We start from the raw sequence: 23012 nt of genomic DNA, 5'->3' as shown, positions 1-23012 counted from the left end.
CTCATAACACTTTAAATGTGATTTATCTCATGTAATTTTGTGCCAACATTTGGGGAGTACCTTGTTATGTAAGTGGAGGCTCAGCTTTGCTATATACAGCAAGTGTTTCACTGTAAAGAGATATTGGCTACCGATCTGATCAATTTATTTCAATATTTATTTGGAAGACAATAAAGTTGCTAACAATGACTCAGTTATATAAGCTTGCTTGATCCCTTTCGCAAGGATCAGTGCATCCAAAGAGAACTCTAGAGCTTTGATTCTTCTGGTGGTCCATTCATTTAACATCTTTGCAAGTGTCACTGGGGGTAGGGAAGTAAGGAAAAAAAGAGCATATTGTTTTAATTAGTACTTGAAAAAAAATTTTAATTGTGATTTCTGGTTTACATACAATTATATATCTTAGTGAGATACAGTATAGTTTTTCAATGTGTATACTGTATAATTTATAGAAATCCTTATTTTTCAACATTGAACATTATGTTATATTGCATACATTCAGAAATATTACATTGGCTGTCCAGTAAGTCATGACTTATTTTTCCATGTTTTTCTATGTAAGAGTGCATCATGACTTTCCTGATGACCCGTTAGCTATATAAGGTTTTCTTTTGATTGTGTAGAGGAATTGTCAACTTTTATTCTATTGTGGTATACCATTCCATAGCCTATTTCACTTCTTTACATGCCTCCTTGTGTCTGTTCATCATTTTCTCCTGATCACTGATATCTATTATTACTCTCTCAACCTCTGTCCCATCAAGTCCTTCAGTTTCTGCCAAAGTGTGGACTTCAGTATATGTTAAACAGGGATGTACAGTATTTGTCTTTCTTAGCCTGGCTTATTTTGCTTAGCCTTAGGTTTTTTAGATTCAACTGTAATACTTTGTGTCAAATGACAAGGCATCATTGTTTTTTGTAGTATTCCATTGCCTATTTGTGCCATATTTTCTTTATCCATCAGTTGTGGGGCACTTTGATGAATTGTATATCTCAGCTATTGTGAATAATACTGAAAAAACATGAATGTGCAAATGTTTCATATTGGGTAGCATGTTCTCTTTTAAAGTTTTCTTTTTTTTTTTCCTTTCCATGAGAGAGAGACAGGCACCAAAAATAGAATACTCCACCTAATCTCAGTCCGCTCAGATTACAGGCAATTGTGCACGTACCTGGCATGTAAAAGGAGGCATTGTGGCACAAATCCAGTACCTTTCTCATGTTGTGTTACCACCGTGCCACCGCTGGTCCTGCCAGATAACAGCCTCTCATGGAAGGCCAAGGCAAACATACCTATGATTGTGACAGAAATTTTTAGGTTTCTAAAATCTTTAGTCATAGAAGAAACATAGTTGTATATATCAAAGACAGCTGATTTTAAATCTTGGTTCTCTTGATTCTTAGTGTGAGATTATGTAACCTTTCTGAGATTTTGCTTCTCTTCTTTACAATAAAGATTGTAATACTCTTTTCAATGGATTATTTTAAGGATAAAGTGAAATTATTGTTTCCAGCATCCTGAACATGGTCTGGTATTAGGAGGCATAATGAAGATGTCCTATGGTACTGATTTGAAACCATTTTTTTTTCTGCCTCATTCAACTACTTGGATGTTTAATGTCTATTATACATTTTGCACTGTCAGTAGGTTGTTTTACAGTGTTGAGTAAAGGTATATGATCATCAAGCTATCCTGGTGGAAACTATAGCCAGCCTCTTCTAGACCCATCTTGCACTCTGCACCATGTTCTCCCCACCAATGCCCAGGGGAACCATGTAACACAAGGGTGGGGAAAAATTAGCCTGCAAGCCAAACGTGGCCATCCACCTGTTTTGGCAAATAAGGTGTTAATCTGATGCACCCATGCCCATTCATTTACAAAGAGTCTATGACTGCTTTTGAACTCTGAAAGCTAATATTAGTAGTGGTGATAGAGCCCTCATGGCCCTGCCTAACTTATTTACTATATGCCAATTTATAATACAAACAAGCAAGAAAAATCTTGTGGACCCCTGGTCTGTTGCCTAATATAGCTAGACTTTACTGTGTAGCTAATAATGAATTAAATTCTTGATAAATAGATGCTGATTAAGTGAAGAATAAAAAAAGATAGTTCTTTTTATAGACAGATTTCTTAACACTCCAAATATGAAGAGTAATGATGAGGACAGAGAAACAATAATTGAGGAGAGAGAGCAGAGCAAAGATGAGAGCCAAAGAGGAGTTCTGCCATTAACCATTATTGCCCTTAATGAATGTTTGTAATCCTCAGTTTTCTTGTCTGCCAAATGAAAAGAACGTCTGCTCAATCTAAAATCATAAGGGCCAAAATGCATCTTGCACAAGCTTATGATATTTTTACATTATGTAACCTTCATTTTGTTTGTATGGAAATGGCTCCAGTTAGAACACTCTTTATTTTAAGATCGAGTTCATGGTGCATTTGTTCTTAATTTCTATAAGTTTCAGAGGAAGTGGTGTCCTTGAAAGAGAGGTAGGTGTGAGTGAAGCAAAGACAAAGTAAATGCCTTTAGTCAATGAGGATGTATGAAACCTTATTTGACAGTGTCTAGAGGATCCAACTGAGAGAGAGAAAGAAGAGCGAAAGTCAGCAAAGACAAAACAGAGCTTGGAGAGAGAACTAAGGAGAGTAGATAAATAAGACCGGTAAGCATGGCGAATTTAGCTAACCAGTGTTTGCAATACAGTCAGTGATAGTCCCAATGATATGCAGATCAAAGAGGAATCTTCAGGCACTACATACAGGTGACAAGGGAAGAAGACCTGGTAGTGGATAAACTCAATTCAGAATAGTCTGATCTATAAAAGGCTTTTATGTCCATGAATAGGAAGTATTGGACAGCTAAATTCACCATGAATAATATCCTCAGTACATGACTATGGCCATCTAACCTCTCTCCTTTTTATTTTTTTTTTGTTGTTGTTGTTTTGTTTTTCTACACCTAGAATGCAGAAGTTATGGATTTGAAGTTGAGTGCTTCTGTCTTTTTCTTTTCTTTTTTTTTTTTTTTCCAGCGTGTGTGTGCACTCATCAGAGAGAGAGACAAGAGAGTACTCCCATAGGGCATGGTCATGCTGCAATCCTTTCTCCTCAATTTCTTGCTCCTTCAGGATTTTGAGCTCACATGTATGCATGTGCACACGCACACACAGACATACACACACACACACGTGTTTTTCAAACTGCCAGGTCTGTGACTCAAACCAGTAGTTGGAGATGAGGAATCAGCTGCCCTAATCACCAGGCCAGGGGCTGGGTCAACCTTTCTATTTTGTGCCATCATGAGCAAGCCTCTGTGTCTTCATCTGCAGATTTAAAATATCTTCCCTGTGAACTTCATTAGACTATATAAACAAGTTAATTAAAAATGTACCTGAATGGGTTTGGAAAACTTTTCAAATATAAGGCAATATATTTCACTGAGTATAATATCCAAATAATCACAGAAGGACTTGGACCTTTGGTATATTTCAAGCAGAGCGGAGGATTTATGCCTGCGCATGCACACACACAGACTTACGAATGTACACACACACAATTGAATTTATCTCATAGATCCATCTGGTTAGGTGATGTGAAAGTCAGGACACCATGAAATGTCTTCTTTGTACTAGTTTCTTGGATAATATTTTCCACTTATCAGGTTACAAGTGCCACTAGAAATCATCCGAAACTATCTGTAGCTGATGGTGTTTAAATATCCTAAGTCATGTATCAGTAAAAGAAAGCTCTCTGAGAACCTTTTTTGTAAAATTGGTGGACAGAGTTAACATTCTGGTAGGTATATAATCTGAGACTTTTACTGAGTTCCATCTACCTGGATTAACAAAGAACCACATAACAGATGATTGGTTTTCTCTGTGATGAAGGAAATAATCACTGAGAGGTAATATCTTATCAAAGTAGAATACTATATTTAAAGAAATTTGTTCTCCTTTTCAACTTCATAGTAATGGTATCTACATACTGTATTCAGTCTGCTGGGGGATTATGATTAAAAATAAACAAACATGGTCTTTCTTTAAACAAAGATATTATGTACTAACACATGAAATGTTGGTTCTTTTGTTATAATAAATGCATAGCTAGTGATCCCATCCATAAGCAATTGGTTGGAAATGTTTTATTGGTCATGATTTATGGATGACAAGTTTGAGTAATTATTAAGCTTAATTGCTCTTAAATGATGGATTTTTTCCTCAATTGTTTATCTTCAGGCCAAGAATGAAAGCAAATGTGTTAGAAAAATACAGAGTTCAGTGGTTGCTAAATGAGCTTATTAATGTTTACATATGTAGCAATTTAGATCATTAATATGTACAGGTTGGAGGGAGCTGACCATCTCATCTCTCTGTGCAGAAAATCCTGCACAAACTGTCACTATTATACTTTTAGATAAACACATAACCATTCCATTTCAGTCACAAGTCCAGGTATTCCTGAGGTTAATTTTGGTCTATTTGTGACTGGTAAAAATCTTTTCAAGAAAATGAAATTACTATACCAATGTGGCATGCAGTGGGGCATTAGGTCAAGAACATCCAGCCTCTGCCAATTCTGGGGAGGGAGGGCAACTAGTCTGACTCCCAAGGGCTTCGCCTCATTTCCACAGAATGATTTTCTAGGCAGCCCATGTTACCTTTAATAGAAAAGGTCAGCCAGGGATATTTGCCTGCTTTTGCAAAGGCCAGAATAAAAAACTGAATTTCTAAGCTCTAAAATCTTGTCGTTGTTCCCATCACAGCTAAAGTTGATGTAGAATCATATTAAGACTGTATGGTGAAGGACACAAGTGGTTTGAAATCTTCATGCAAGAATTCTTGTGTAATGCACTGATCATGAGTTACTCTAGCTTCTCATATGGGAAAAAAAAATTTCCTTATTTTCCTTTCATCTCATTAGTTTCTCATAAATACTTAGACACACAACCTATAACATACTTCTTCAAAAATAAAGCTGAGGGACCAGCAGTTAGTGTAATGGCTATGTTGCTGAACTCCCATGTAGTCAACCGTGGATAGCATCTCAGACCCTGTGGCTTAAAACTCATGCTGGGCACGTGTGTGTGTGCCCAAGATCCCGAGAGGAGAATGGAGGAGAAGGGATTGCAGCATGGCCATCCCCCCTGGGGGGCGAGTTCTTGCTTTCTGTCACTCTGTCTTTCTGTCTGTCTGGTGAGCGCATGTGCTCTATGACAAAAACCTCTCAAAAAAAATAATAAAGCTGATAGATATATTTTGAGGCATACATATATACTTTTCTTCTTTCCTTACAGAAAAAGAGTGAGTGAAAGTGAGAAAACACCCATGGGGAATGGTCACATTGCTATCCTTCCTCCATCTCTCCTTCCTTTCAGAATTTTTGGCATATACACAAAGGTCTGGCATATTTTTAAAGCCAGAGTCTGGGGCTTGAATCACTCAGTTACGTGAAATCCAGAACTTTAGACACCACTGGTTGTCCCAAGATATATTTCAAAAACTATGCCCCATACCTTTTCTGTGGCTAGGAATGATGATTCATTTAACTGATCTAAGAAATGAGAGATTTATTATATAGACATATATGAAAATAAGGAAATGAGGAATTTTTACCACACACACACACACACACACACACACATATATACTATATGTTATTAAAATTATTCTCCCATTAATTCATAAATGGATAAACACATATTGTGGTATATCCATTCAACATGTTTATCCCTTCAATAGAAGGGATAAAGATGTATATATCTATAGATCTATATATGTCTCTATATATGTCTACAAATATATATATACACACACACATATATACATACACACATACATTTTTTTTATATATATATAAAATAAAATTTTAAACAAGCTTCTAGAAAAATTTGTACTTCTAGGAGGGAAGGGATAGTGGTACTGCCAAATTCCTAGAGACTGAAACCTGACTCATGAACTAGACTGTAGGAACTGGGCATGCAGGCTTTCAAGATCTGTCAGCCCTAGTGCCCTGCTTGTCTCATTGCCACTCAAGAGGAAGAGCTCGCCACTACTGGGCTTTGCCATTAGGGAGACACCATAGTTCCCACACTTCTGCTTCTCTGCTCATACCATAATAAGCCTCCATCCCAGGGATTTGCTTACTGGTGATTTCTGCTTATTCATAGTTTTTAGTGCCTCTTCGACTCTACTTACTACCTTAAATCTATCAACTACTCAACTTTATGACTGCACAAATTTTCTCAGGTTAGGACACTGGTCAGCATATACATTTGCTACAGTTGGGTCGCACACTCAGTACTTAGCAGTCCTTGCCAAGTTGATACAGATGATAAACTGTGGCCACATAGTGCCATTCTGTACTAGACCGAAGGCGCTCTGAGGTTCAGCCCTCCACTCATTAGTTGAGTTTTTTCAACTAATGATGACAATGAGAAGTGGATCATGATGCCAGTGCTCATCATTGTACCTTGTTTTCCAAGAGAAGAGAGCACTTATTTTTCCTAAGTTATACTGCTATTCTATAGCAAATATTAAATACCTAAACATTAATTAATAATCATGAGGGCATTTTGTTCTCCCAGGTTAAAGAAAAAGCTACCTCATTCCTAGGACTACTGGCATTTCAGATGGCTGTTTATGGTGGCAACACCATGTTATTTCCTCAAGTTCCTCCAAGTTTCTTCAAAGTCCTTAGTATTATCTGTCCTCAGAGTTTCCGACGCTAGTATTTTATACTCACCCATGCCAAGGACTTGAAAATATGTGAATTATTGTGATCAAGTAAGTCCTGCTTAAAAGAGACCTATTTCTAACTATTTTTTTACCTACCAAAGTCACAAGTGGATACAAAAATAATATCTGCTCCAGATAGACTTCCTGTTCTGTAATTCAGAAAAAAGAACACATCTTCCTCTCTTAATCTGTTTGCTTTTCTGCAGTAATACCATGGTTAATTCTTCTCTTCAATTGAATGGAAAATTCCAACAAAGTTCTCTAATAGCAGCAACAAAATCTCTAATAGAAAACTATCTTCAAATCCTCAAACTCTCAAAACTTTGAATACAACTACTAAGCTAATAATTTACTTCAGTGAAATTAAATTATATCATGTATAATATATGTTACATACTAACATATGAAAGTAATATATTGCAGGGTATTTGTAGCTTATAAATTCCATGTACATTGCTATGTTTCATTCTTGTACCAACTATGTTACCTAGACAAAAAGAATCTCTCATTGAGAGATAGCCACACATTTTACACACATATACGTAAACAAAGTCATCAATAAAGTCATGACGTAGTTTTCTATGTATTTCTATGCAAAAATGCATCTTGACTTTCCTGACGACTCATATATGGTGAGACACTTTTCAGATGTGGAGTTGTATGAGGCCAAGAGTAGTTAAGTGATTTGTCCAAGTTCATCACACAAGAAAAGCAGTAAGTTGGTGTGAGAGCATGGCTTTTGGCAGGCCTGTCTCTGGGTTGAAGTTTTATTTCTACTGCTTTCTAGTTGAATGACTTTGTGGTAGTCACTAATTTTTAACCAAGTAAGAACTTTCTCAAATGCAAAATGAGGATGTTTGCAGAGCTGTGAAGGGAACAGAGAAGAGATAATGTATGTAAAACATACCAGAAAAGAGCAACTAGGAGATGCTCAGAAGGTAGAATTAGAACTTTAGTCTTTATGTTCAGTGGTTGCTTCAATTTGTTTTTCTGTTGCTAACAACTGAATACCATGAATTGGGTAATTCAACAAAAACAAAGGTTTACTCAACCCATAAGTTGGGAGGTCCAAGGTAAAGGAACTTTTTCTAGTGTAGGTCTTCTTGCTGGTGGGGACTTTTCAGAGTCCCTAAGAAGTCCAAGCCATTATGTGGAGAGAGTAAGAGCAAGTGTGTGTATCTGTTTCTATGTCTCTTTTTACATAGACTTACTAGGTTTCAATCATATGGGCCCCACCTTGATGATCTTATCTAATTCTAATTACCTCCCAAAGACTCAACCTTCTTAATCCAATGATTGGATTAAATTTCTGCCCTCTTAACCCTGTCTCAACCAAATTTCAACACGAATTTTGATAGTACACCTTCAAACCTTAGCAGTGGTCTTCCTACAAATTTCTCAGAGAAAATAAATAAAATTACCAAAACTTAGAGAAGATAAATCTTCACTATCTTTATTATAATCCATTAACCTAATATAAAAAAATATTCAGAGCTCTGTGGTAGGAAATGGAAAAGTTCTAAGGTATTAGGGCTAATGTACTACTTTTTTTTTTTTTTTGAGAGATTTTTGCTATAGGGCGCATGCACTCGCCAGACAGACAGAGAGAGACATAGAGACAGAAAGAGAGAAATCCATTCTTCTTGCAGGATCTTGGGCACGCACGCACGCACGCACATGCGCCTAGGATGAGTTCAAGCCACTGGTTACAAAACGCGAACTGCGGTCGACTACACGGGAGGCCAGCAACATAGCCATTATGACAACTGCTGGTCCCATTTGTTTCAGTGACTTCACAATAGTTAGTTGAATGTTTAATATAAAAGATTCAAATAAGTGGTCTCAGACAGAAGGAAACACTAAAATTTCAGTGAAAGATTGTAAGGAAATAAGGATAATTTGATCTGTCAACATTTCCTATTTACTGCACAGTTTCTGTTAATTTTAGTATCTTTCAGATACCCTTCTATGTGTTGGCACAGCTACTGTGAAGCAGCCATCACTTATAAACAGCACCCTGTCCTCTGGGCTATTTCATGGGAAATTCTTTTCCTCCAGGGCTGCCTTTGAATTGATGAGTCAAGCTGTTACCCAGTGTATTATTGGTATCTGTAAACTTGTTCAGAGATGTGTGACGCATATAAACAATGAACGTCTTAAGACTTCACTCTATAAGGATGTGATATATTCTCCACTCCAGAAGAGAAGCCACTAGAAATCCTGAAAAGCAGACTGAAAAAAGGCTGACATTCTATTCCATATTTACTAGAAAAAAAAATTATTCAATAGCAGCTTTAAATAAAAGGATTATGATAGCCAAAAGATAAACCAGTTTAAATATATTTAAAAGTAGGGCAACATATTCATTGCAATATGGTTTGGATTTGTCATTTTAAAATATCAAACTTCCCAAGAGAGGTTTTAATATTTCATACGATCTTCTTTCCTAAAAATAGACAATTGAAATACATTTCTCTCTCTCTCTCTCTCTCTCTCTGATTTCTATAATTAGTCTTTCTGGTCTCAATAGTTTAATGAGTTCTTCTTTCTTTCTTTCACTTGAACTCTTCTGGGCTTATAAAAATGATTCTATACTGCTATCTTAGAATACTTCAGCCACCTCTCTTGATATCTATACTTATAACTCCCTTTTGCAGTTTCTTGTGCTTCATTGTGACCTATTGTCATCACTTGAGGAGGAGTGTCTGTACTAATACCTCCTAAAGTGTTCTGGAATAGACAAGTGTGATCTATGTTTTAGTCTTTAGAGAGAGAAATTAAATCCCCCAAGCCAACCCATTATCTTATGGAAGTATTACCTCTTGTGAGTCAATCTCATTTCCATAACCACCTCTCCTTTCACCTTGCACAATGTAAAAGGTAGCGATTTCACTGCAATTTTCATGACAGTGGCATAGTTATCTTCACAGCCACCATCAAATTTATAGCTAGATCCTGGTAGCTTCTATGCTTGTGCATGTATTTGGGGGAATATGTAGAACTTCATCTAAATTCAAATATTATGATTCTAATTTCTTCTGTTATAGCAGAATACTTATGGTAACACTTAGAAAAGTTAAGAAGCACACTAGGCATATGCATTATGAGTATGATTAGTGAGAGGACTTCAGATGAGTTCATATCAAAATTGAATCTATTCATTCTTTTGAGAATTTCTTAACTTTTTTAAATTTTTATATTTTTTAAGGTTTTTGCCATAGGGTGTGTGTGCTCGCTAAAGATAGACAGTGAGAGGGGAAGTGATAAAGGACCTCCCAGAGGGAATGGTCACACCACAATCCCTTCTCCTCCATTTTCCTCTTGGTATTTTGGACTTGTACACAGATGTGCTCGCCATAATTTTCAAGCAACTGGTTTAGGACTGGAACCAAGTTGACCATGTAGGAGTTCAGCACCTTAATGACCACATCACCAGCTGGCCCATTTTGTTGTTTTCTTCATTGTAGAAGCTGGATAGATTACATCGAAGTTTTACAAAATGAGATCAAGAACTAGATCCATTGTTACAAAATTTTCTGTATAGTGAATGTTCGAAGTACAGAATAATATTAATGCTAATTTGGGTTCAAATGATCTTTCTATATAAGGCAAATGACATATTTTAAGACATGTTCTGAAGCTGTATAATCTGTTCAGGTACTACTCGCTAGGGAAACAACTGCTGAGGGATCTGCAACACTATCCATTCAGGGGTTATATGTGGAAAGCTCTTTTATCAATATAACGAATTCATTTTTGGTTATGGAGAAAAGTTCTCACAGAAATAGTAGTAAGAGAGAGAATGAGTTTTCTGTAAACTCTGGCCTTTTCTTGAGGGCTTCCCTCAAAAATTGGAGACAAACTGTAATGGATAGCTGAGGTAGTCACATGACATAACATTTATGCTTTTAGGTGTACTGCTTATTCAGTGGTTTTCATTCTATTCCCCAAGTTGTGTGGTTGTCACCAGTAGGGTGTTGACCTAACTGAAGAACACTATTACCACCCAAAGGAGAAACATTATAGCCATCAGCAGTCACATCATCCTTACCTCTTCTCCCACATCCTTTTCTAATCTCCTGTATGCCTCTGTAGATTTTGCTGTTCTGGATGGTTCATGTTAATAAGTCACATAGCATGTGGCTTTTTGAAACAGCTCATAGAAATCTTTTTTTAATTGAGATAATCTTAAATTCAGATACTATTATAGAGATATTATAGAGGTCCTGTGTACCCTATACCCAGTTTCCATAAACAGTAAAATCTTTTATTGCTATAATATACTGCCTTAAACAGAAGATTGACATCCATACAACCCATCCATCAGATTCTCACTCGTGGTCATTTGGGTGTATGTACATGCAGGTACATTTAATACTAAAACACTTGGTTATATGGTAGGTATGTGTATCCACCATTGCAGTCAAGATGTAGAATTCTAACATGAAAAAATCTTTGTGTTCTCCTGTGGGTCCTTGATGCATCTCCTCCACCATTTCTAATCCCTGGCAAACACTAATCTACCCACTATTATTGAAACTTTTTTTTTTGAGAGGTTTTTGCACATGTGCTCGCCAGAAAGAGAGAGAGACAGACAGAGAGAGAGACAGAGAGACAGAAAGTGAGAAATCACCTCCCAGGGTGGGGGGATGGCCATGCCACAATCTTTCTCCTCTTGGGATCTTGGACATGCACACACATGTGCCTGGCGTGAGTTTAAGCCACCGGGTCCGAGACTCGAACTGTGGTCGACTACATGGGAGTCTAGTGACATATCCATTACACCAACTGCTAGTCCCTGTTTTATTTTAAAAATGTAGTATACATGGAATCAAACAATATTTAACCTTGTGGAATTGGCTTTTTTTTGTTTATAATAATTCCCTGAAGGTCATTCAAGTTTTTATGTGTATCAATAGTTCATTCTTTTTATTGCTAAGCATATCTGTGGTATGTAAGCATGTAAGTACCACAATTTGTTTACCCATTCACCTACTAAAGGGTATCTGAACTGTTTCAAGTTGTCGACTCTTCTGAAAATTTTTGTGTGAATATAAGTTTTCATTTCTCTGTGCTAAATGCCTAAGACTACAGTAACTGTACCATTTGATAATTGCCTCTAAGTTTCATAAGAAATCATCAGTTTTTGTTCAGGGTGGCTATATTATTTGACATTTACATCAGCGGTGTAGGAATGATCCATTTCTCTGTATCTGCTCCATAATTTGGTGCTGTCACTATTTTTTATTTTAGCTATTTCAGTAAGTGTGTAGTGAATATATGGCCTTTGTGAATGGCTTATTTCATTTAGAGGAACAATTTCAAGTTTGAGCTACATTGTTATATGCATCAGTACTAAATTCCTTCTGATTGTCAAACTATGTTCTATTGAAGGAATAAACATATTGAATGGATATACCACAATGTGTTTATCCATTCATGAATTAATGGGAGAATAATTTTAATATGATAAATGCTTTATGGATTTCTTATATTAAATATTATTTGTAAGTATAGCCTATATTTTTAAAAAAGTACAAGGCAATGTATTAGATGTCTGGTGTGTCCTCCCTCATAGAAGTTTCATTCATAAACTCTATGATACATGCCATAATGAGCAAACTAAAACTCACATATTAAATCAAGCTTATAGGGAAAAAAATGAATCTATCATAAAGACTTATTTAACTAGTCTAAGTCAGTTTTGAGAACAAAATTTTAATAGTTCAATTGCCTTCAGATCCCATGATATGCTTCCTTGCCTTCCATTAGATTAATTCACCCTCTTGGTTGCTCAGACTATAAGAAATTTGAGTTTGCCAGGTGTAACTAGCTTTCTACGTCATCTTACATATAACAAAATGAAGATTCATTCATTCAATACACAAATATTTATTTAGAGTCTAATATAATATTCATCCTGTAGTGGGAACCATGATTCAGAAAGGCTAATTAACTTAGCTAAGGTCACACATTTAGCAAAAGCAATGGTTAAATACTACATTGCATATAGAGATTAAAATTTTAGCTTTAATACTTATTTTCTCTGGATCCTAATTAAAGCAATACAGGATAACTTTTTAAACTTAAGATACTTCATTAGTGATCTTTAATGTTTTTTACATAAGTGAACTATTAAGCAATATTTTGAAAACATGATTTCTACTTAGCTTGTCAAGTGCAGCATATTCTTTAATTTTTACAGGCAAAGAATTCAATAGTTAAGCTCCCAGTCATGTTGCCATCTTATTGTAAGTTTTATCCAACTTCATTATGTATAGCTGGAAAACAGATATCGAGCACAATACATCAAGTCACTAATAAACTTCACTTGCTCCTTCACCACTTCTGCCCATCCCCCACTGTCAATGAGTAATTTATCTCAAGCAGCAATATGCATAGCTGCCTTTGAAATGGAGGGACATGGCATTATCAGTCATTGCATGGAGGAGTTATAGCCAGTTCCATCATGGAAGAGAACAGATGATTACAATCAATAATCAATCAAAGAACCAGTGACAGGAATCATACATCACCTTCCACTGTGGAATCTTCACGCAAAGCTTAATATTGCAAGATCCAATTTCTGAGTCTGTTGGCGCTTTGCCATTGTCCTGAATCTGCTCCTGGTTTGAAATAAGCCTCAAATGTGGAGCTTGGGCTTTCACCCTTGTGGAAAGACTCACAACAGCAGAGCAAAATTGAATGTGAGAGAAGAACAATTGTTCTAGTCCTTGCCTGAGTCCTTATTACTCATTGTAGCCCACTTTGTATACAGCTAAGACTGTATTGGGTATGTCGTGGCAATACATTTCTCATTAATCAAGCAGATGCATTTTGTGAAACTTGGCAGAAATGTTATAACTCGATGTTGAAATCATGTCCAGCAAAATATACTGTCCAATAAAAGGTAGAGTCTCCATAAAACCAAAATTAATTTGGGAAAATTGCCTGGGAAGTTTATTGGAAACGAATGCTTTTATAAAACACTAAAACAATTCTTCAAGGAAAACAATATAAAAAATGCAAGAGCCATTCTATTTGAAATAAAACAAATACATTCTAGAAAATTGGTGCAGGACATTTTCCAAACTCAGTCATTCAACAAACATTTGCTTATCACCTATTATGTACTGGAAAAACAGACTCGTGATTCAAGAAATAAAACATCTGGCATAAGGAAAAAGCCTGATTATATAGTGCAGAGTGCTTAATACTATAAGAGAGTTTGTGCAAAGTGCTTTGGAAGCACAGAGAAAGAATTATAAGACCCTGAGGAATTTGGAGTTTCCTGTGAAAAGGTAGCTTTGTAATTGGGAATAGAAGAAAAGTGGGGAAAGATCCTTCTAAATACAAGATCACAAAGACACTAAGATAAGGTAGGAGAATAAAAGTATGGCTTTTTTTTTTTTCCCAAGAAACCATTTGATCTGTGTGGTTAGAAACTAGAGGAAGGGACAGAGAGGTTGGTGGGAGGAAGAGTGGTACATGGAGAGGTAAGAGAGTGGATCTATACAAAGGTATGTTGGAGCCAGATTGTAAAAGACCTCATAGGCCTGGTTCTCTTAAAGGGAGTGAATAGACCAGCATGACACTTCAATAAGCACTTAGTTCTGACAATAAAAGTAGGGAAGATTTTAGACTTGGTGGTTAAGATGGCTGGATTCCACATGGCTGACTGCCCAGTTCAAGTCCCAGACTTGGTGGCTTGAAAAATAAACTGGGAAATGTGCATGATTCCTAAAATCCCAAGAAGAAAATGGAGAAGGGATTGTAGCATGGCTATCACTTTGGGATGTGATTTCTTTTTTTTCTCTCTCTCTCTGGCAAGTGCTTTTACCTTATAGAAAAACTTCCAGAAAAAAAAAAAAATAGGAGGAAGCAGATGAACTAAGTAGTAGACTGCTCCTAAAAGATATTTTACACAGTGCAACTTTTGAGAAAGTTTAATTTCCCCAAAAAAGAACTTCCTAGGGATAAGATCTTTTCCAGGGATTTTTTTTTCTCTCACAGACCTAAGGGAAATTTATTGAATTGGTAGCAAAATACTGTTCTGTAAGTCAAAGGATTCCCAATAAATCATAAAGTAGCAATAATATTAAAACTTGAGTATTCATTGGAAGGTGTGGAGGCCACACCTCCATTCTGTTGGATTGTTGGAAAAGTCTCAATGTATTTTTTTTATGTTTTTCCATGCAAAAATGTATCAAGAATATTCTAACAACCCAATAGATTCCTGACAAGACTTCTAATCTTAAAAAACAAACAAACAAACAAACAAAAAAACACAAAACGTGGTATGGTGGTTAAGGTGCTAGACATTCCCACATGGTCAACCACGGTTTGAATTCCGGACCTGGCGACATGCTTTCTCACTTTCCCTCTCTCTCTCTCTCTGTGTGTCTCTCTCTCTGGCAAAATGAAAAATAAATGAATAAATAAAATTCAATAAATTGAAAAAAAGGCAAGACAAATATTGCTGTGTTTGATTTAATCACTCATCTAGATCTTTTTCAAAAATGAGTTTGAGGACCAGCAGTTAGCATAATGGCTATGTCGCTGGACTCTCACGTAGTCGACCACGGTTTGAGTCCCGGACCCGGTGGTGTAAAACTCACGCTGGGCACGTGGCACGTGTGTGTGCATGCCCAAGATCCCGAGAGGAGAATGGAGGAGAAGGGATTGTGGCATGGCCGTCCCCCCTGGGGGGTGATTTCTCGCTTTCTGTCTCTCTGTCTCTCTCTGTCTGGCGAGCGCACACATCCTATAGCAAAAACCTCTCCAAAAAAAAAAAAAAAGATGAGTTTGGGACCTAGTGCTGTAGTGCAGGCAGGGAATAGGGCACTGCTGCATGATACTGGAGCCACATGGGAGGCCTGGGTATTGGGAGGTTTAGATATTGGGTCAACCATAGCATGTCAGGGAAGCGGGAGAGAAGATCATGGTGTGGTGAGATACTGTCAAAACTAATTATCTCTTTCTCTCTCATGAAGAAATGAAGTGTTTATTTTTGTTTGTTGTTTTTATTTACTTATTTATTTATTTATTTTAGATTTTTTCCATAGTGTGTGTGTGCTTGCCTGAGAGAGACAAACAAAGACAGAGAGAGGGAAAGTGAGAAATCACTCCCCAAGAAAGGATGACCACTCAGCAGTTCTTTCCCTCCATTTCCCTCTAGCGATTTTAGACAAGCATGCATAAGCATCTGGCATGATTTTCAAGCCACCTGGTCCAGGACTCAAACCATGGTCAGCTATGTGGGAGCTCAGCACCTTACCCATCATACCAACTGCTGGCCCCAGAAATAAACTTTTTTAAAAATTGGGAATACCATTTATTTCCTAGCTCTCCTAGGACATGTCTCCTTTTTGCAAGTTAGAATGACTTTCTGTCCCTTTCATTACTAGTTTGGTTTCTACTTGAAAGATCATTTCAGTGTTTTCTAAAAGAAACTTTCCAAGAAAAACTAAAAGAGAAGATTTCAACAGAAGGTGCAGAGAGCCTGTGCTGTTGATGTGTGAGCCTACTGGAGTTGAATCTTCTTATTCCGAAGAGTTCAATCATGCTCTCTGATTCTTCCTCATCTGAGTTCCTCCCAGGTCCTTGTCTTCTCATGGGAAAACATCTCCAGTGTAGAGGACTTACACTCACTGGAAACAAAATGAGTCGTTGCACTCTTTGCTTCAGGATATAAATAAATAAATGTGATAATAAGTAAATAAATGGATGAAGTAATATGTAAAATCTCCTCTATGATATATTTAGGCCTGTGTGACAAAACATAAACAAGCGACTGTTGGGTAGAATTTTGAAATTATTAGCTTTCAGAGGTTCTAAAATTAGACTGTTGTGGGGTGGGCTTTTGGAAATTAGCTTTTTCAAAATGATGTTTTCCATTCACTGTTGGAAAGTAAACACAGCGCCTGTTGAAGCTGCTGCCTGAGGCAAACACATAGTTAGCAGAAATCCTCTTCCTGGATATAAATATCTCCTGGGATTTCTAACTTGGAGACTTAAAATTACAGTCTGGAAGAGGCAGCAACAGTCCACAGCATGTCTACATTTGTTGGCCTCCTGTAGCCACCTCGTCTCAACACAAAGGGAACAAAGATGTAGATTCCTGGTGACAAAAATATACACTTCCTACTGTCTATCAAAACAACATGTTTATTTCATCCTTGAGAAGCTGTAATTAGGCCTCATGCTAGTTATCCAAGGCTGGTCAATGCCTCCTGTGTTTTATGCTCCCCGTACCTTAAAGTCCTACTTTGCCTCTGATCAAGAAACACCTCTTATCCATTAATGCTGAGATTTTCTCTCTTTTGCTCATACTTGCAGGGTTCTCCTTTCTTCTAACAATTCCAATCTTACACTTTTCCTCAGGTGGTAGCTGTGGCCACCTCCCTGAACTTCCTGCCTGGACACCACCTGTTCATGAACTATCACCAGGAGGATCTTTCTGAAACATACCGATGCATTTCATTCCAGAATTTCAATGACTGTTGGATTTAGCCATGTTTCCTCCATCCACAGCATGGCATCAAACCTCCATACCCAAATCCCAATCTCCCTGTGAAGTCTACTCTCTCAGTCATCTCCTTTGCTCGTTTCCAACTACCCTGTTAGGGCTCAGTACCCTGAAATCTCATGCTTTCCTGCCTAGTTCACACTTCTGAAACAACCTCAATAATTTTTTTTTCTTATCTGCAACATTTTCAAATCTTATCCATTGTTATATCCTCTGCTCTTTCCCAACACACTGTAATTTTTTTCACTTTTCTGAACTCAATCATATATTAATTTCTTATTTAAAAAATAAAAAATATATATACTTTGGCTATAGGGTTCATGTATTTGCTGGAGAGAGACAGAGAGGAAAAGTGAAAAGTCACTGACCAAAGGGATGGCTACATTTGCAATCCTTTCTCTTCCAGTCTCCTTTTGGGATTTGGAGCACACATGTGCACACACCCAGCATGATTATCAAACTGCTGGGTCCAGGATTCAAATTGTGGTTGGCCATGTGGGAATCCAGGGCCTTAACAACTATGCAGCCTGCTGGCCCCAGATTACTTTTAATAACAGAGAAATTTTTGCTTTAGGGCACATATACTCTGGAGAAATGGAGAAAAACAGACAGCAAGAAATCACCCCCTAGGGGGGGATAGCCACATCACAATACCTTCTCCTTCAGTATCCTCTTGGGATTTTGACCACACACACACACACACACACACACACACACACACACACCCAGTGTAAATTTTAAGCAACCAGATCTGGGGCTGGAACCATGTTCTACTATGTAGGAGTCCAACGACGTAACCATTACACCATCTGCTGGCCCCACCCATATTACCTTATAATAAGATGATACACACACAAATATCTATGCATGAAGTCTTCAAAAATTTGTGAAAAATCCATATTTTGAAAAACTGTAGATTTCTGGGAACCAGCAGTTAGCGTAATGGCTATATCGCTGGACTCCCACGTAGTCGACTGCGGTTCGCGTCTCCGACCCGGTGGCTTAAATCTCACGCCGGGCGTGTGTGCGTGCGTGCCCAAGATCCCGAGAGGAGAATGGAGGAGAAGGGATTGCGGCGTGACCATCCCCCTGGGGGGTGATTTCTCGCTTTCTGTCTCTATGTCTCTCTCTGTCTGTCTGGCGAGCGCACGCGCCCTATAGCGAAAACCTCTCCAAAAAAAAACAAAAAAAACTGTAGATTTCAAATTTTTTGTACCGAAATAAATGTGTACATTATTTGTATATTAACACAAATTATTAGCACTGGAAGTCCCTTCCAGTGTGTTTCTACACCCTCGCCAACATTTAAGAACTCTTTTCTGATATAACTTATTAAACTATTTCTCTTCCTTTTCTCTTCTGGCTGTATTTTGTCTTTGTTATTTACTATATAGTGAATTCTACATTATAGTTTGGTTGATTTTGTCTGTATCCTTCTCTCTCTTTGCCTCAGACTGGAAGCAATTCAGGACAAGGGAATCTCCTCTTTGTATCTCCAGGAGTCCTTCCAAAGGGCCCAGTTCGTAGAGAAAGCTTTGCTATACTAGGATCTCTCCAGAGAGCTGCCGTCTATGCTGGAGTGTGCTGCTTGTCTTAGTATAATCTCTCTGGTAGTTTCTTTCAAACTTCTTTACTGTAGAGATGACCTATTTTCCTTTTCTATTTCTCATGGAGTCTTACAAAGACACAGAGTAGCTTTTCAGTAAAGTGTAGTGAATGAATGACTTAATAATACATGATGTCTGGTGGGTGGCACATGCAATCTAAATGTTCAAACTGCTGCAACTGAGACTGGAACTTCACTTGACCTTCTGGGATCTGATTCCCTTAATCTCTAGGTTTCAGGACTGACCCCAATTTTTATTTTTTAATTGATAAAAATAGCATATATTTACTGTGTATAATATGTTGTTTTTAAATTTATATGTATTGCAGAATGGATAAATTGAGCAAATTGATATACACTACTTCATATACTTATCTCAGCACTGAAGTTGGTAGCTGGCCTAAGGCTGATAGACCCATGAATAAAAAATTAAAACGAGCTTCTTGTTCTTTGCAGATAAAAAGAATTCTGATTCTAACACTTCTGCTGATCAACAGTTAGGGTTTGGATGTTAAAACATGAACTGGTATTGCAACTGCTCCATGTTTTGACTCTGATTCAATATATATTTTGAGTGTGTTCTTTAACCCTCCAGTTGTTTAATGTTTATTTCATTTATGAGAGAGAACAAGAAAATGAACACAAAAAAACAAAAGATAGGCAGGCATCTTCAACGGGGTCTCCTCATGCAGCAGTCCCTTTCCCTCAACCTTAGCTGGTCAGGATCTCTGTGTGTTTCAGGGCAACTTGGGTTCACACCCATGGTTCAGCCACATGGCTTCCAGCACTGCAGAGTAACAAGCTCTTGCCTATATCATCAAAGCTGGGCCTAATCTAGGATTTGTGAGGCTTAATTGAAATGATAGAACAATGAACTTGCAACCATAGAAATATTTTTTAAATTAATCCTTGGGAAACACTTTCAGAGTTTTTAAATATTCTCTGTAAAGGCCTAAGGAAAAATCCAGGGTAAATTCACGAAAAATAAATTTGACTCTAAATTTACAAGATATTAGGTCAACAGGTTTCGTGCAGGTTAAGGCTGTTGGATTCCACCTGGCCAACTGGGCAGTTTGAATCCTGGACCCAGTGGCTTGAAATCATGCAGGGCAGATGTATGTGCAAGCCCAAAACCCTGAGAGAAGAATGGAGGAGAAAGAATTGCAGTGTGCCATCTCCTTTGGGGGATGGTTTCCCACTTTCCCTCTCTCCCTATCTCTCTCTCTTATGAGCATATGTGCCCTATAGCAAACAACAAAAAACAAAGATATCGTACAATATGGTGACAATAGCTAATAGCAATGTGTTATGTTCTTGAAAATTGCCAAGAGACTAGATTTTTAAAAGTTCTTATGATAAAAAAACAAACAAAAAAACAAAACAGGTATATGAGGTAGCATACATTTATTTGCTTTATTTATCCATATTTTAATGCAAATATATTGGGTCATTGGAGAAGTCATGATACCTTTTTGCATAGAAAAACAAAAATATATCAGAACTTTTTCAATAACCCAATATTTTGAAACAACTCATTGTGCACAATAAATATACACAATTTTTATTTGTCAATGATAAAATAGAAACAGGGTCAGCCCTCTAGTCTAGTGGTTAAGAGAGTTAGATCCTACGTAGTCAACGGTACTTCCAGTCCCTGTTCCAGCAGCTTGAAAAACACACAGGGCATATGTGCATGCATGCTCCAAATCCCAAGAGGATGAAGAAATGGTGGGCCAAGAATTGTGGCATGACCATTTTGGAGGGAGAGGTAGTTGTTGCTTTCTCTCTCTGTCTTGCTGTTTGTCTCTCTGGTGAGTATAGCCACCCTTCTGGTAATTTAAAAAAGTTAATTATAAAAATAAAAATCAGTCATATATAGGTAAAGGTTAGTGGGAAGTCTTGGTAGTTACAGTGGAACTGGATCCTAAAGCTGCATTCACTTTCTTCTGGCTGTGCCTTGTGATGCTCAGTAATGTTATGTTGATACATGAAACAATTCCCATGTCACAAACCCAAGGTTATTCTTTTTTTCTCTCTCTCTTTTTTATGTTCTCATTCTTTTTTGTCTCCTTTTTCTGGTATTGGTCAGATTTCTTTGGGTCTTAGAGAAGCATTTTCATTTTCATTGGAGAATTCATTTTCTTAGGTTTACATACTAAGAAGTTAGTGTCTCTCTAGATTGTAAAACTATGTCATTAGTTGACAATAGTTTGTATTTATTTTAATTGTTTGATTTATTTTATTTATTATTATTTTTAAATTTGTTAGAGGGTACATGTGCTTATGAGAGAGAGAGAGAGAGGGGAGGGCATGGGAGGGGAGGGGAGACAGAGAGAGAGAGAGAGAGAGAGAGAGAGAGAGCAAACGAGAGAGAGAGAGAGAGAGCAAACTACCAGGACTAGGACTGGTTGTCCATGTGAGAGTCCAGCACCTTAACTATTATGCCACCTGCTTGGTCATCTTTATATATATATTTTATATATATATATTTTAAGTCATTCGATTTTAGTGGCATCAAGGCATTTGGCGTTAAGGATAGTTACTATTCTTTCTTTTAAAAAGGACATTATTTGCAACAGTGTTATACACTCAACTTTATTCTTTTAGTAGTGGGAAATAAGTATTCTGGAGCCTGAAACATGAAATTGTGCTGTAATAATTTGATACTAAAATACTTGAAGAATATTGAAAGAAAATCCTTAATCTTGTAGAGAAAGTTTTAGGAGTTATGTATTTATAGAACTCTATCTTCCTTACTGTAATATTACCTCCTCCAGGGCAGGGATGCAATCATATTTAACTTCTGTCTTTTTTCATGGTTCAGCACAAGGCCTTGTTCAATTGAATTAAATTTATATTGATGGCAGAATTAATCCTAAGTAAACAAAATAATAACCCACAAAATAAATGCACATGATAAAAAGTGTGGAGGGATAAAAGAAAAGTAGGAATTATGGTTCCCATTATCTTACCATCTAAAAAGGCATACACACATTTAGCAACTGTGGAGCAGTACCAGGCAGTATGCAATGAAATACGAGGGGGAAATTGTGAACTGTGGTAGTCACAGACTTCTTTATGGCCAAGACAGGTCTTGCACCAAGAATTAAAGGAGGTGTGGAATTTGAATCAGCAGAAGAGAAGAGGAAAATCACTTCAAAAGGAGAAAAGGAGGAAGTGAAGCTATGAAAATAAGAGGCAACATGCCTCTCTAAAAGGCTTAGACAGAAAGCCATCCCGCTAGAGCTAGCAGTTTCAAGTTCAGGAGTAAAATACAAGGTTCTCACTTAACAGACCCAAGAATGTAAACTGCTTTATTAACAATGATGTGTATGGTAATATCCTTGATTTGATTGTCAAAATTAATTAAGTAATTTCAAGAGTGCTAAAAAAAAATAGAAAAGGTTCTCTGAAAGGTAGACCTTCCTTTAAGTGGGAAGCCTTAAATGCAATCTGAAATAGGTAGGGTTTATCCGATATGGGCAATGGTTCATTGTTCTAAGTCTCTGCTCTTTATATATGCATGATTAGAGATAATTTTCTCATGTTATTCTTCTTTGTTTTTTTTGGGGGGGGGTGGTTTGAGAGGTTTTTGCTATAGGGTGTATGCACTCGCCAGAAAGACAGAGATAGAGCCAGAGAGGCAGAAAGCAAGAAATCACCCCCCAGGGGGGAAGGTCATGCAGCAATCCCTTCTCCTCCATTCTCCTCTCGGGAGCTTGGGCACGCATGCACACATGCCCAGTGTGAGTTTAAACCATCGGGTCCGGGACTTGAACCATGGCTGACTACGTAGGAGTTCAGCAATATAGCCATTACGCTACAGTTGGTCCTTCATGTTATTCTTTAGAAATTATCTGGGACTAATATATTGGATGCATTTTCCTCTATGTATAATGTAGTGACAATGTTTGTAAATGAGAAAGCAAACAGGATTGAAGTTGTGTGTTTGTGTGTAAGAGAGGCAGAAAGACACACAGAAAGAGAAAGAAAAAGGGAGAGAGAGGAAGCACCTCTGAAAGACCCAGAGCAGGGGACTGAGCAGACATTTGAGAGATACTGTGAGTATCTGAAGAAAGAAAATACTTTGATTTGTGGAGTGACTTAAACAATAAGAGAAAAAAATAAAAATGAAGGTA

The 23012-nt window shown here is 37.3% G+C and overlaps 1 long non-coding RNA gene across 1 annotated transcript in view; it reads right to left on the bottom strand.

Moving 5' to 3' along the window:
• Positions 1 to 228: 228 nt before the first annotated feature.
• LOC102492209 (uncharacterized) overlaps positions 229 to 23012 on the bottom strand; it is a 60155-nt gene continuing 37371 nt past the window's right edge. Inside the window, exons 2-3 of the long non-coding RNA XR_335981.1 lie at positions 1173 to 1293; positions 229 to 302 (exon numbers count right to left, since the gene is read on the bottom strand). This is a non-coding gene — a long non-coding RNA (uncharacterized LOC102492209). The remainder of the gene's footprint in view (positions 303 to 1172; positions 1294 to 23012) is intronic.

The sequence above is a fragment of the Tupaia chinensis genome, unplaced genomic scaffold (assembly GCF_000334495.1).
Source record: "Tupaia chinensis unplaced genomic scaffold, TupChi_1.0 Scaffold000594_1, whole genome shotgun sequence".
NCBI classification, from domain to species: domain Eukaryota; kingdom Metazoa; phylum Chordata; class Mammalia; order Scandentia; family Tupaiidae; genus Tupaia; species Tupaia belangeri.
The sequence above is the reverse complement of the archived record's forward strand: the minus strand, read 5'-3'. Positions and strand labels throughout refer to the sequence as shown.